This window comes from Podarcis raffonei, chromosome 7, assembly GCF_027172205.1.
Source record: "Podarcis raffonei isolate rPodRaf1 chromosome 7, rPodRaf1.pri, whole genome shotgun sequence".
Classification (NCBI taxonomy): Eukaryota; Metazoa; Chordata; class Lepidosauria; order Squamata; family Lacertidae; genus Podarcis; species Podarcis raffonei.
The window spans coordinates 7,886,307-7,901,686 of NC_070608.1; the positions used below are offsets into that span (position 1 = coordinate 7,886,307).

Sequence of the window (15,380 nt, forward strand, 5' to 3'; positions counted from 1 at the left end):
CTAGTCCAACCCAGCTCTGAACCCCCAAATGCCCAGTCATGAAATTGCAGGAAAGGTGGGTGAGAGGAAGAATATCTCCTCCTCTCTCCCACACATATGCTTAATTTGAACTAACACACCTGTTGCAAGAACTTTGGAGCTCCTCATCATTCCTCCAACCCCATTCTTTGCTTCCAAGCTGCTATAACATATTTCAGAAAGGGTACTCTTTAAATTGGGGAGAAAAGGGATAATCAAAGGACTAAGACAAGCATTGTGTTGCTGTAGTCTTGCTGCTACCATCCATCTGTCCCAGGAAACAATGGAAGATTTCACCTTTGTGGGTGAAGTCAAACTGTTGGAGAGTTACAGTGCCTGCTGTGGCTGTAGAGACCAATACAGGAGAGACATGTTTTGTTGCAGTTGGGGCAGATGAAGACATCCAGTTATGCTGCTGCAGATGCATTTCTTCTCTCTGTGCTCCTCCAAGTGGTCATTCTTCCTCTGGTCGCTGCTGCAGATGCACAACCTGGCTATTTGTCTCGAGGCACTGAGGTCATCTGCAGAGATTCCCACATGGAGGGTTTGATGTTGCCAGCCTTCGTGTCATGTTTGCAAACATCTTTGGAATGAAGAGTTTGTCTGTCAATGGGCCAGGTGTCTGAAGCCAGTTCCCAACAGAACACATCACTGGGGATCATGTATTACATTTGGGTGTGTGTGCGTCAAGTGAATAAAGGTAAAGGGACCCCTGACCATTAGGTCCAGTCATGGCCGACTCTGGGGTTGTGGCGCTCACCTTGCTTTATTGGCTGAGGAAGCCAGCGTACAGCTTCCGAGTCATGTGGCCAGCAGGACTAAGCCGCTTCTGGCGAACCAGAGCAGTGCACGGAAACACCATTTACCTTCCCGCCAGAGCAGTACCTATTTATCTACTTGCACTTTGATGTTCTTTCAAACTGCTAGGTTGGCAGGAGCAGGGACCGAGCAACGGGAGCTCACCCCATCGCGGGGATTCGAATCACCAACCTTCTGATCGGCAAGTCCTAGGCTCTGTGGTTTAACCCGCCTAATAGCTAAAGTTGGGATTCCCCTAATAAGGAAGGTGCTATGGAAAAGTCCTTTTTATCTTCACAAGGAAACCAGCAGCCCAGAGCAAAGGATGAGAGTGAAAGGAAAAGTAACTGAATTAAAACTTGGCGATGGGGAGGGGGAAAGTGAGGCGAATCGCTGGACTCTCCAGGAGACCCCACACAGCCAATCACATGGTCACTCACCTTGTCATAGACTTGGGGGGGGGAAGCACGTGGGTGGCACAGTGGTCTAAACCACTGAGCTTCTTGGGTTTGCCAATCAGAAGGTCAGCGGTTTGAATCCCCGTGACGGGGTGAGTTCCTGTTGCTCTGTCCCAGCTCCTGCCAACCTAGCAGCTCAAAAGCACGCCAGTGCAAGTAGATAATTAGGTAGAGCTGCAGCAGGAAGGTAAACAGCGTTTCCATGCGCTCTGGCTTCCATCACAGTGTTCCGTTGAGCCAGAAGCGGTTTAGTCATGCTGGCCACATGACCTGCGGACAAACGCCAGCTTCCTTGGCCTGAATGAGAGATGAGCAGCACAACCCGATAGATGCCTTTGACTGGACTTAACCGTCCAGGGGTCCTTTACCTATTTTTTTAACCTTTAGACATTGGGAATCACCAGTAGGTCTGCCATCCTTCCTCTGTATCCCACCAAATCTTACACCTAGGGTTCTTCTTAGGTTGTGGCCTTGGTGCTGAATAGATGGTACCCCATATGGTGGCCACCTCTGGCCTCTTGCTGAGGGGCAGAAGGAGGTTACCAGCAGGATGGAGGTGCCTCCTCCCTTGTTAGGGATGGGGTGCCCAGTTTCCACACCACACCTGGCAGAGGGCCGGATCCACATTCAGGGTAAGGGGCTGCATACTGCTGTTGGCACCCCTAGGGGGATTTCCTTCCCAAGTCTTGTCACCATTTAATCATGAATATGTCAATTGGTCAGCATGATATTTGAGCAGTACCTCATTTAGCCTTGGCAGCAGGTGATCATTTTTATGCATCAGTGTTTTCTCTGATTATGTTTCTTACTTGTTTATTAATTCTCAGATAATTATAAACTGGAGTTATCACTGGGAAACAATTTCTTTTTCTTTTTCTGTTGCATGAGATTTTTCAACTGTTCTTATATGTTCTTTCAATGCTGAAATAATCTGGAATTGATTTTTGTGTACATGCTATAAGTTATCTTTCAATTTCTGACTTTTGCCGATATGTCATATTTACACTGGGGATAAGTGGACACTGACACGTTGATCTATCCTAACCACATGGTAATTATTGTTTTGCAAACTTATTTTTTCTTAATTTTTATAGTTTTGTAACCTAAATATTTGTATTTGTCAGATCGGACCATGGCTTCTTCAAGTAGACAAAAATGTGTAATGTGTATACTGTGTATTCCAAAGGAACACATTTTTTTGCATACCTCCAACTGTACATAGATATACACATCATTTTCAATGCTATACATGTCATGTTCAATGCTATATAAGTCACTTACATTTATCCTCATATTAAACTACCTTGGCTATGTGTTTAATAAAATATTGGATTCTTGCATTGTGAAAAACAAAGATTATGGTGAAAAGTGAAACACATGAACTACAAAAAAACCTAGAGCTTACAGAACAAAACCAACTTCAGATATGAAATCAGCACATCGAAATTAGGTTAGAACAACTGCAGGTGTCAATGCAACAAAAATTTTTGTTCCCCAGTGTTATTTGAGAGCATTCACACCATGGGGATTTTCCTGATTGAAGCTTCCTCTGATTTCTGAGTACTCTACCCCATGCTTTGTCAAATCCATATATTTAAGGAGATTATCTTCCCTTCCTATCTTGAACCTACCACCTTTTCTTCTCTCTGTATCATTTAACACTGATCATAGACTGCATGCACACCACACATTTAAAGCACATAATTTCTCTCAAAGAATCCTCCAAACTGTAGTTGTTGGAGGGTGCTGGGAACTGTGGCTCTGTGAGGGATAACTTAGTTTCCTGAATTGTTTGGCAGAAGGCATGTGCTTGAATTGTGCATTAAATGTATGGTGGGTAGGCATCCCTAGTGGTGAGCCCTTTGGACTTAGAAGCCTTTTGCACAGATGCACATAATTTATAAATATTACATATATACAGTGTGGAGAGAGAGAAAGCATGGCCAATGGCCAGGGATGATGGGAATTGTAGTTCAGCACCGTATCTTAAGGACTGTCACACGGAAGATAGAGCAAGCTTGCCTGCTCCTGCTACAGAGCATAGGACTCGAACCAATGGCTTTAAGTTACAAGAAAGCAAATTCCAACTAAGCATCAGGAATAACTTTCTGACGTTAAGAACTGTTTGACAGTTCCTTGGGAGGTTCTGGACCCTCCATTACTAGGTGTTTTAAAGGAGAGGTGTGTGGGAGTGTATCTCTCATGAATGCTTTAAGCTGAGATGCCTGCATTGCAGAGGGTTGGACTAGATGACTCTAAAAAGGTAAAGGTAAAGGACCCCTGATAATTAAGTGCAGTCACAAACAACTCTGGGGTTGCAGCGCTCATCTCGCTTTACTGGCTAAGGGAGCCAGACAGTTTTTCCGGGTCATGTGGCCAGCATGACTAAGCCGCTTCTGGCGAAACCAGAGCAGTGCATGGAAACGCTGTTTACCTTCCCGCCAGAGCGGTACCTATTTATCTACTTGCACTTTGATGTGAACTGCTAGGTTGGCAGGAACTGGGACTGAGCAACAGGAGCTCACCCCGTCGCAGGAGTTCGAACCGCCAACCTTCCGATTGGCAAGCCCAAGAGGCTCTGTGGTGTAGACCACAGCACCACCCGTGTCCCTTAGATGACTGGGGGGGGGTCTATTGGTCTATGGAGGGTCAAAGTTTCCTCACTCATGTATGAAGGGGTGCATTCAACTAAATTTCAGTCAGAGTAGATCTACCGAAATTAATAGACCCAAGTCAGTTGTGACCATTAATTTCAATAGGTCTACTCTGGATAAAGGTTAATTGACTACCGCTCCAAGTAACCACACACACCAATCTGGATGGCAGAATCTTGATTGAAAGAAGCATGTTGAGAATGAGCATGAATGATTTTGTATCAATTAAAAAATGCATTTTTGTGTGTGCTATAAACAGGTAAGCCAAACTTGCATCAGGGAAAAAACTATTCAGAATCTTCCTTCTGGAAAGCAAAGGATATTATATAGGGCCATAAAGTATCTTTAATCCTTGCTTTCTGCTTGCAGAAACATATGAGACAAAACTAGGGGGCACCAGCTGATATCTCTCTGCACCTCACAACAGATGCCTCTGATCAAAGCTGCCCCAAAAATAAGAACCTGGGAATTTTCTACAAGGGTGGAGTGGCGGCTCCAGCCATCAAGCCACAGCTGAGCTACCTCCCAAAATATTCCTGCCATGGGCCTTTTAATTTAGACCACAAGCTAGAAACCAATTTGGTAAGAATCTTCTCATCTCAAAATAACATTCCCCCCCCCATCCAAATCTGATAAGATGCATAGCCTGCCTCCCCATTGTTTTTCCTCTCTTCAGCTTAAACCTCAGCTCAAAATACCTGAATCTGTATTTTCAAAGGGGGAGGAGGGTTTTTTTTTACAGACCTAGGGTCATATTTCTACCCATCCAACACCCCTCCTTCTCCCCTGCACACTAAGTTATTTCAGAAGCAGCTATAAAAAGACCAAAATACTTGGCCAAGTGGGGCTAAAATTGGCTTGGGAGCTCTCAGTCTCGGTTTTTCTCCTTCACCTCCTCTAATAGAGAAACTTGTGCCTTTTATTCCTTCATTTTCCCTTCTCTTTTCATCCGCCTGCTGGTCTCTTCCTTCTCTTTCTAATTTCTTTTGATTCAAACCAACACCAATGAATTCTATCTCTCTCAGTTCTTTCTCACCTGGTTGATAGGTGAGACATCTGCTGGGAAAGTTGATGGTCAAAGGTGGTGATCAACTCTGGATTGAGTTATGCTCCTTTTTAAGATCAAGGTTGGACTCAGGGTTGTTGATGGACTCTGGGGGTCCTCCTAGATAGTTGATGGAGAGTCAGGTGATTGCAGTGGCTTGGTGGGTCTTCCACCAGTTCAGCTGGGATTCCAGGTGTGGACCGCTCTTGGGCACAAGTAGCCTAGCCATTATGATTTATGCTGTAGTTAGACTACTGTTATGCCAGCATGACCAAACTTGGCCCTCCAGCTCTTTTGGGACTACAATTCCCACCATCCCTGACCACTGGCCCTGTTAGCTAGGGATGATGGGAGTTGTAGTCCCAAAACAGCTGGAGGGCCAAGTTTGGCCATGCCTGTGTTATGCATTTAATATAGGGCTATCTTAGAAGACTGGCCATCTTAAAATACAGCTATTAGTCACTGCTTTGTGGGCAGTGGAGAAGCTGCATGCTCCACTACCAGAGGCAGAGAGCAGGCGGGGGTGTGGCTAGCACCCCTGGGGGCGTGGCATGTGCCCCGGGGGGGTGGCACATGTCTAGGGGAGCGCTGTGATGGCACCCTACTGGAATAGTGCTGCCGGGGGTGGTCCGCTCCCTCCACACTCCCGTTCCTCCACCAGTGTTTGTGGGACCAGTCATTGTGGACCTATATCATCATGGTATTCACTGATCCTTGAGCCATTTCTTAGCACAATCCAAAGTGTTGATGCTGACCTTTTGAAGCAGGATATATGCTTGGTGATTAAATAAGCACAAATACTTCCATGTCATCCACCTGTGCACTCAGGTCTACACCAGAGACCTGGGTGTCCTACCATTAATGGTGATACCTGGGGGAAGGAAGGATCTTCTTAGTAGTGGCACCCAATGTATTGAAAGTGCTCCCCAGAAAGGTTCACAAAGTGGCTCATCTCAGAACTGAGTAAAAAGCATTTTTTTTTCCGCCCTGAAAATTTGTAGATGTGATTATTTTACCCCTCTGTGCTCATTGTATTTAAGATTTGCAATGTGGTTGCTTTTATTGTTGTAACACTGGAAGCAACAATATATATATATATATATATATATATATATATATATATATATTTGTACCCCGCCCATCTGGCTTCCCCTGCCGCTCAGGTTGGGTTCCAACAGAGACTAAAAATACATTAAAATATCAGTCATTAAAAACTTCCCTAAACATGGGACATTATATATATATCTATATATATATCTATATCTATATCTATATATATATGTCCAATATATATATATTGGACATTTTATATATATAGATATATATATAGATATATATATAGATATATATCAGAATGTGATGAAAACATTTAACTTTTGCTTTTATTCTGCTGTTTCTCTTTTATTTAATGTGGTCCTCAGATCAAACTTTAAAATAATACTTACAACTAATTTGGGAGTGTTCTTACAACTTTAAAGGGGCTTGCTGTCTGTAAGTGAGCTCCACCTGCCAAACCTAGTTCCTGATAGCTCCTTTCTAGTCATGTATTCTTTACATGCCCCACAGTTGATATCACATATGATATCATGTGTGTGACAGGCGGATGAGGTTTGGGAGAAACAACCTTACCAGCAAAATTAGGTCTCGTTTGGCCTGCTGGCTGGGGGCTCCCCATTCCTACAAACATTTTCCCTACCTGAAACCCTGCAAACTCCAACTCCCACTATCCACAGCCAGTATGACTAATGGTCAGGAATGATGAGAATTGTAGTCCAAATCATCTGGAGAATGCCAGGTGGGAGATGCTGGTCTGCACTGACTGGCAGCACCTGTCCACCTTTTCAGGCAGGGATTTTCCCAGCCCTACCTGCAGATACCAAGAATGACACCTGGGACCTTCTCCATGCAAACCGAGATCTGGTTCCTCCTTTTCTTCCTCTAACTCAGAAGGCCCCCAGTGCAAAATGTCAGAAAACTAAATCCTCTACCTCTTGGACTCTTGGCAGTCAAAATGTTACAGTCGAGGATATTGTCCCAGAACTGCTTGACTTGGGACCCTGCATAGAAGATAATGATTCCCATCCCCACAATCCAAACTCTCTCCTTTTATCTTTCTTCCTCAGCTTCTAATTCCCTTCCCGCTCCATTCCCAGAGACAAATCCTTACCGCTTCCCTTTCTGTTCCGCATTCTACCTGTCCTGCGATCTCTCTCAGGGCAAACCTAGGACTTGCAAAATGCAAATGAAGTCTTCATTCATTAGGCTCACTCCCTAGGAAAGGACGTTTAGGGTTGCCTAGGATTTGAGACAATCCCCGAGGTCCCTCCAAGTTCCCTCTTCTCTTAAGGCTTCCTTCCTCACCCGCAAGGTCCCTTCCAGCTTCCACTCTGCATCGGTTCGCACACACCCCTCATTCCCGCTACAGACCCCTCCCAAAAACACCACCTCCTCACTTCCCTGGCCCCCTCGCCTTCCCATCCTTCCAAACTTAGCCTCACTCTGAGCAACAAGGGCGCAGCGCTCTGTCCCGGGTGCTGCTGCTGCTGCTGCTTCTACTGTGAAAATTCTGGAGTTTTAACTACTTCATTTGTTCCCGTCTTTCATTTCTCTCCCCCTCTCTCTTAACTCAGTATCCGTTTTTCAAGACAGCGTCTTCAAGTCTCTGGAAAGTAGGATGGAGAGAGATTCCCCCCCTCCTCCCTTTTCATGTTAAAGTTCCTCCACAACACCCTGCTGGGTTTGGCTTGCCTTGCGTTTATTCCCCAAGCCTCCTTTAGGAGAGCAAGTTTCTGACCAGGCTGCAAGTGCATCATCTCTCGGTGCTGGAAGTAACTCAGTTCAACGGGGGCTGGAGGATCTCCGCTGCCTTTTCTCCTGCAGGTAAGAGGAACGATTGTAATTACAGAAGTGAAACTCTCTGGAACAACCAGAAGACAACTGATATCTGGTGCTATCTTTTGTCCTGGGACGAGGTGGTGGTGGTGGAATAAAATAGAACCTCTGACCTTCGTGGATGTGAATGTGTGTCTTGATGATAAGAATAGGAACCACAAATTTTTAGACACTAGAAGGAAGGATTTTTTTGGTTTTTTTAAAGTCTAAGGATGTAATCCAAACCCAATTTACACAGGATTGAGCCCTGTTGAAATCAATATCCCATGAATTCTGAGTAGACATGAGTGGAACCCTAATCCCACTTACTCGGGAGTAAGTTCCATTGAATTAAATAGCACTAACTTCAGAGTAGATGTGGGTGTATACCTGCTAGTCTATGTCTAGCCCTGCTTACACAGGAGTAAGCCCCATTGAATTCAATAGGACTAACTTCTGAGTAGACATGGTAAGGGTAGCAGCCTAGGAGTGGAAACAGAAGGTAGCCAAGCTAATATTAATCTGGAAAAGTCTAGTGACTTTTATTGAACCAATGAGGAGAAACATCCTAGTTTAATTTTTTTCAACAAAATTGTTTCTGGTATAAGAACACACAGGAGATGCCTAAGGATAGTGTTTTTCAGTGGATGCTTTTTGCATAATACAGATTTCTCTCCCATCCAAACAACTGCTGCTAAGTCGCTAACTGATATGTGAGCGTTATAACCAATGGAATAAATACATAAGACTACATTAAGCTATACATGGGTTGCAATTTCCACCTTGGGTAATGCCACTGCTTCAGCAAAGTTCCACAGTAAAGCAGGCAAAATATAGATTATTAAAGGTTCAAAAGTGGTTTTCATTTGTACTTATAACTACAATTAATTACAGTGGTACCTAGGGTTACAGATGCTTCAGGTTACAGACTCCGCTAACCCAGAAATAGTACCTCGGGCTAAGAACTTTGCTTCAGGATGAGAACAGAAATCGCGTGGCGGCAGCGGGAGGCCCCATTAGCTAAAGTGGTAGCTCAGGTTAAGAACAGTTTCAGGTTAAGAACAGGCCTCCAGAATGAATTAAGTTTTTAACCCGAGGTGCCATTGTATATGAAGCCTTCTTTGGTTTCAACGTGAATGTAAGAACAGTCTGCCAAATAGGAAAAACTCACCTCTCTTTTAGAGACAGCAAATGTGGGTGCTGTTCCCACTGTCATTGGGACAAGGGTAGCCAACATTGTGCCCTCTAAATATTGTGGACTATAACTCCCATCATCCCTGACCATTGGCCTTGCTGATTGAGGCTGATAGGAATTGTAGTCTGGCAATATCTGGCAAGGGTCACATTCTTCTAGGGATATCTTGCAGTATAGAGTTGGTTCGAATCCCCGCAATGGGGTGAGTTCCCATTGCTCAGTCACAGCCCCTGCCAACCTAGCAGTTTGAAAGCACATCAAAGTGCAAGTAGATAAATAGGTACCACTCCAGCGGGAAGGTAAACAGCATTTCTCTGCGCTGCTCTGGTTTCACCAGAAGCGGCTTAGACATGCTCGCCACATGAACCGGAAAAACTGTCTGTAGACAAATGTTGGCTCCCTTGGCCAGTAAAGTGAGATGAGCACCGCAACCCCAGAGTCGTTCGCAACTGGACTCAACTGTCGGGGGTCCTTTATCTTTACCTTTAGAGTTGGAAAACACCTTGAGGCCATAAAATCAAATCCTTCTTAACTTTTCATGCCCAGAACACGACACGGTACCCAGTTGGGGTCTGACCAAGACAGACTAGAGTGGGACTATGACTTCCCTTGAACTGGACACTATACTTCTGTTGACACAGCCTAGAATAGCACTAGCCTCCCCCCCCCCCCCGACACATCACACTGTTGACTCATGTTAAGCTTGTGGTCTACCAAGACGCCTAGATCCTGTTCACATATACTGCTAGTAAGCCAGGTGTCCCCCATCCTATATTTGTGCATCTGGTTCTTCCTGCATAAGTACAGAACCTATTGGGTGATGTCAACAATGGCAGTGGGCACCACCATGACATGCATGGCAGCATGCATGAGAAAAGGTATCTGTTCTGTGTGATGATTGTCTATTGTCAGAGGCGGTATGCCTTTGTATACTAGTTGATGGGAATTGCAAGAGGAAAGAGCACTGTGTTGCACTCGGTTTCTGATTGCAGGATTCCCAAGGCATGTGGTTGGCCTCTGCAAGAATAGAGAACATGGGTCTTTAGCCTTATCCCAAAGAGCATCTCTGTATGTTCTGAACTGGTAATTTTTGAACTATGTATGTGTATTTTTGTGTATGTGTGGGTTAATAATACTTTATAAGCAAATTCCTTTGTGACTCCTGTTGCTAGTACTGATAGTTTCAGGGCAAACATTTCTGTGCTGCATGTCAGAGCAACATTTGATGTGTGAAAGATGTAGATATTTTGAAGATAACTTGTGGCTTTATGCTGGGAACTCCTCCATAGCTATTTATTGTGGAATGTTTTGTAGGCAAGTCCCCCTGGAACTTGTTTTTTTTTAAGTCTCATAGTCATATTTTGCCTTGAGGCATATGTTTTAATCACATTTTAAATCACTCTCAGATCTTCCCTCACATGCTTCCCTGCTAAGGAAAACATGCCTGAAAGTACCTTTTTTTCAGGATGGGAAAACCCCTTCTTCCATCTCAGAGCTGACAGGGTAAATCAACGTTGTAATTTCCTGCCTGTCTTGTTATCTGCAATATGTCCTCTATCACTCTTTTTAAGCCTCCAAACACAGTGCCCAGAAGGGTCTGTCAAAAGTTTCTGCTCAACATATCAGACAAATTAGGTATTTGCCTTCGATCCTGACTCTGACTTTACAACCTACCATTGCTTTTTGTCTGTCTATTAAGATTGTATCCTACCTTTCCTTCAAAAAAACTGAGGGCAATATACACAGGGACTATTCCATTTTTTTAAAAATTGACAACAGCCCTGTGGAGTAGGCTGATAGGAGTCTAGGTTAACTCGGTGATCACTGTGGCTAGTCAGACTCAGGTTTCTGAATCATAATCTCCCTGTTTCAAGGTGGATAATCTTACCAAACCATCTCTCCCTGCATTGCCCACCAGATGCTAGCCCACCATAATGAGATTTATAGTTCAAAACCTCTGCAAACCACCAGGGTGGTTAAGGCTGTTCTGACCACTAGACTAGATTGGTTATCACTTTGAGTATGCTCAGAGGCAACTCTTAAAAGGCCTGTTCTTGTGATGCTACCTCTGCACCTCCCTCAGAGAGAGCGTAAGGAGAAGGACCTCAGAAAAGGCCAGCTTGTCTATGAGGTGGACCGAGGCATGTGGAAATGTTAAGGGTGGCAGGAGAGGATATGTTGTTTATTAATATCCTTCCTAACTTGCACTAGCAAGTTCCTTTACTTAGCAGAGTTTACATTCCCCTTTTTACAGGCACAGCAGATAGCTGGTTGCAGGCTTGTGTAAGCCTCTCACTATCATACAATTTAGTTTGTTTCAGACTGAATTGTACATTCATGGTAAGTTCCCTTGGATTCCTCTTAAAAGAATAAAGATGCCACAACCTTATTCAAAGTCAATAAAATAAGTTTACTTACATCAGGCAGAGCACAGTGTGATCCCTGAAAGCAGACTTAGTTACAAATATTTACATGTGGGTCTACACCATATGGAGGAATGATCCCAGCTTCTGCTAACAGTCCTACCTAGAAGCTGATCAAATGTAAAAGAATGTGAAAAAGAGAGAGGTGTGCTGCATGACTCATCCTTTTGTTACCTGGACAGGTTAGGTCACACTCATCTTCTATCACATGCAAAAGGAAGGATGCTCCAGCCAGGAGGAACAAGGAAGTTTCGACTGGCCTGGACCAAACATCTCCTTGCATGTCCACTCTAGGAAAACAAGGAATGTTATATTTGACTGCTCCCAGTGGATTACATCCCACAAGGCAGTCACCTTGGGCAGTGGAATCCCAGGGACAGTGCCCTGCCTGGCCCACCCCTGCTGCCCAAGAAAGGAGAAGAAGCAGTTGCAGCTTTCGAGGATATCTCAGCGGCCTCACATGAGACATCACTGGAACCCAGAAGCCACCCCATTAATTAATTCTCGAGGATAGCTGCTCTCTCTCCCTCTCTTTCTCTCTCTGAGAACTTCAGATACAGCTCATTCCGCTCTCAAAGTGTGGGATGCTCCCAGGAGTGTATCAGAGGAGAGCTGATGCAGAAAAACTTGGATAATTTTCCGTATAACTAAACAGACATGCAAAAAGTGACATTCTTGGCTTCGTCTTCTTTGAGGTGAAGAAAATAAATTGTCACAGTAAACCGAGCTAATGGCAAAATTCTAGGATGTGCATCTCCATCTGGACAGCCCTTCATTCAGATGGAATGAGGGCACTTGTTACAGTTGGCTCTCGTGTTTCATAACTTGCCTAATGCTTCGCTTAGTAATTTTCCTTCTGGGCCTGCTTTAATTACACGGTCCCCTGCAGTGTAATTCGGAGAGCTGTTTTTATGTCTTTTTCTGCAGACTCTTCCCAGTTTGTATGGGTAAGCACTTTTTGTGTCCAGTTCCTGAAATGAAAAACTGCATCATTTGGGCTTGAAATTCATTCCCCTCCAACCCGGGCAGGCTGCAATCTTAAACATGTCTACTCCCATTGAAGTCAATGGGGCTTGCTGCATATCAAGACCCCATGACCACCTTCTTCACTGAGGTGCAAATAACTAGACAACACACAGCATATTGGTTTTGGGGATCAAATAAGGCCACAACTTTATTGGTTACATATGTGAGGTTTGGCTATAGGCATTCTGGTAAGCAACGGCACATGTCACTCCCACTTGTCTGCTGGGAGTGATTCTAAGGGTTAGCCTGGTGGGGGGTGCCCTCTGCCCTATGTCAAATCAGGGAGTCCCCCAAGAGGTCCCTGTTGGAGGAGTGGTTTGGCCCTAGCCCCCGTCTGGGCATTGGACAGGAGTCACTCTTACTGGATCCTTTTAACCAAACACCCTAACCCATGGAGGGGCAGGCAGAGGCTACAACCTTCCCTCCTACCAAAGCTAGGCTTACCTAATGCCTAAAAGTTATGATGATTGCTATGAGGTAGGCGGAAACCCAAACGGTGGTGCCAATTAACCAAGTGGGAAAAATTCCTGCCCTGCCCCTGAAAAGTAGGTGACTGACATTGTCTATAACAAGGTCGTACTATCCAGGAAGAAACCCTAATCTGAGGGACAGTGGGTTGGAGAACAGGTGCGGCAAGAGAGTGACCAAAAGGCCCCACAGGCCAGGCATTTAAACTTCCTCTGGGCATGGTGCCAAGGACCGCAATTGGTTGTTTGGTCCCGCACCCAGGAGAATGCCCCCTAAGACAGTCTGGCCTGTGATAGGCTGATTTACTAGGGAGGCATGGGGCCTGCCTGCAAAGCTGCCCGCCTGATAAGGGGGCGAACAGTCTTCCCAGAGCAGGGTTGGCCTGTAAGCTTGTACAAGGGAAGAAGGCCCATTTTTAATCACTCATTGTGTTTGATTTTTCTCTAGCCTGCTTTCTGTTCTATTCTCATTTTTACTCACCTTGATGCCCCTTGGTTTTCTATTACCTTATTTTTCGTTAGCAAGATTTTCATGTGATTTCCAAATCTACAGAAGGCTTTCAGGCTTCCTTATTTTAAGATGAAATCATAGCCCATGTCCTATGAGCTGCCCAAGGTAGGAGGCCAGCAGCGGTGGCCACAGTGAGGCCATGGAGAAACAACAGGATTCTCCATCGCAGACACAGCTGCCACTCAGGACAAGTGCCAGCTCATCCTCTTCCATGAGCGCAGTGGCAGCAGCACAGATAGAGGAAATAGTGACGTTCCAGGATCAAATTGGTAGCCGAGATGCCTTTTTTTAGTGTATCTTTAGTGTATCTTTCATCTTTGTTGGAAGCCGCTCAGAGTGGCTGGGGAAACCCAGCCAGATGGGTGGCGTACAAATAATAAATTATTATTATTATTATTATTATTATTATTATTATTATTATTATTTGTAATTCCAGGACTGTCCCCAGAAAACTGGGACACTTGAAGGGTATGGCTTTCCCCTCACCACTATTTTGCAAGGTTAAACTTGGGTGGAGGGGATTCAGGGTAAAATCACTATTTCCCCTTGGTTTTTTGAGATCCTTCTTGCAAAAGGCTCTGAAAGGCTTCTCTGCAAAAGCTCCATAACATGCATTCCAAAGAAGCCAAGAAGAACTCAACCACAATCAAGAAAGAGCCAGCCTGACTGCTATGTAGTTCCAAGATCTGCTGTGCCCCCTCAGTTTGCACTATGTTTTTGCTTTGCCTGCTGGTCATCCCCTCTTCTTCCAGTATTACATTTTGGGGGGACTGAATTTTGTCAGTATGCAGCCTGGTGGTAGCAATAGCAGTGTACGTGATTCTTCCTTATGGATCATTTTCATGGCTTTGCAAAGATGATAGTTGCTTGTCGTTTTGGCCCAGAATTCTATTTCTGAAAGTGGGCAGCACCTGAAGCTCTTAAGCAAGTGTACATCCAGCACAACATAATGACAGAGTTTTGAACTTCCTGCTTTCCCCTCCCAGATTTGGGCAAACTTAGCAACTGCATTACAGACCACATAATCACAGAGAACAGGCCACTTAATGGCAGATGTTAGAGAAAAGAACACCATACCAAAATAGACTTATGTGAATTGAATTATTTCTAGGTGAAATGAAATATCTGGGGGTAGCCACCAAGCTCTGGAGAAAACTCTTCATAGGGTGAGCTATTACAGTCATACCTCTACTTATGTATCCCTCCGGATACGTAAACTTCGGGTTGCGAACACAGCAAACCCAGAAGTGTATACTTCCGGGTTTCACTGCGCATGCATGCGTAGAAGCGGATCCCCTGGATTTGGACTTTTCAGGTTGTGGACGGACACCCTGAACGAATTAAGTTTGTATCAGGAGGGTCCACTGTATTGACCAAATGGCCAGCAGATTTCATGTGTCCCATGAATGCCGTTTAAATCTTTTGTCACCCAGGATGGGCAAATCCATTGATGCTAATTGATGTGTTTCTCATTTTCCCATTCTTTATTTATCCAACCGTAAGTTTAGTCCTCCACATTCTGTGACAGTTCATGAAGTGTTGGGTTGTTTTTTTAAGTCCTCACGAAAATCCATCAGAATTGTTTTGCAGATCACACAGATTTTTGCAAGGACTTTCCCCAAATATAATCATAGAATCATAGAATTGTAGAGTTGGAAGGGACCCTAATGATCATCTAGTCCAACCCCCTGGAATGCAGGAATATGCAGCTATCCCATACGGGGATCAAACCTGCAACCTCAGTATTATTAGCACCACACACTAACTAACTGAGCCATCCTGAATTGTGCATGTTATTGTCTCTAGTTTGTGAATACTTTTGCACACTTCCCATTAATATGCACATTTTATTTGCAAATACTATGGCTCAAGAACTGCATTGCAAAATTCAGAGAATTGCAAATTTCAAAGGCA

At 44.5% G+C, this 15,380-nt stretch overlaps 1 protein-coding gene across 1 annotated transcript in view; it reads left to right on the forward strand.

The window, feature by feature from the left end:
- Window positions 1-7,338: 7,338 nt before the first annotated feature.
- Window positions 7,339-15,380, forward strand: part of COL22A1 (collagen type XXII alpha 1 chain) — a 180,345-nt gene continuing 172,303 nt past the window's right edge. Inside the window, exon 1 of the mRNA XM_053395231.1 lies at window positions 7,339-7,853. The gene's annotated coding sequence lies outside the window, so the exon portion shown is untranslated. The remainder of the gene's footprint in view (window positions 7,854-15,380) is intronic.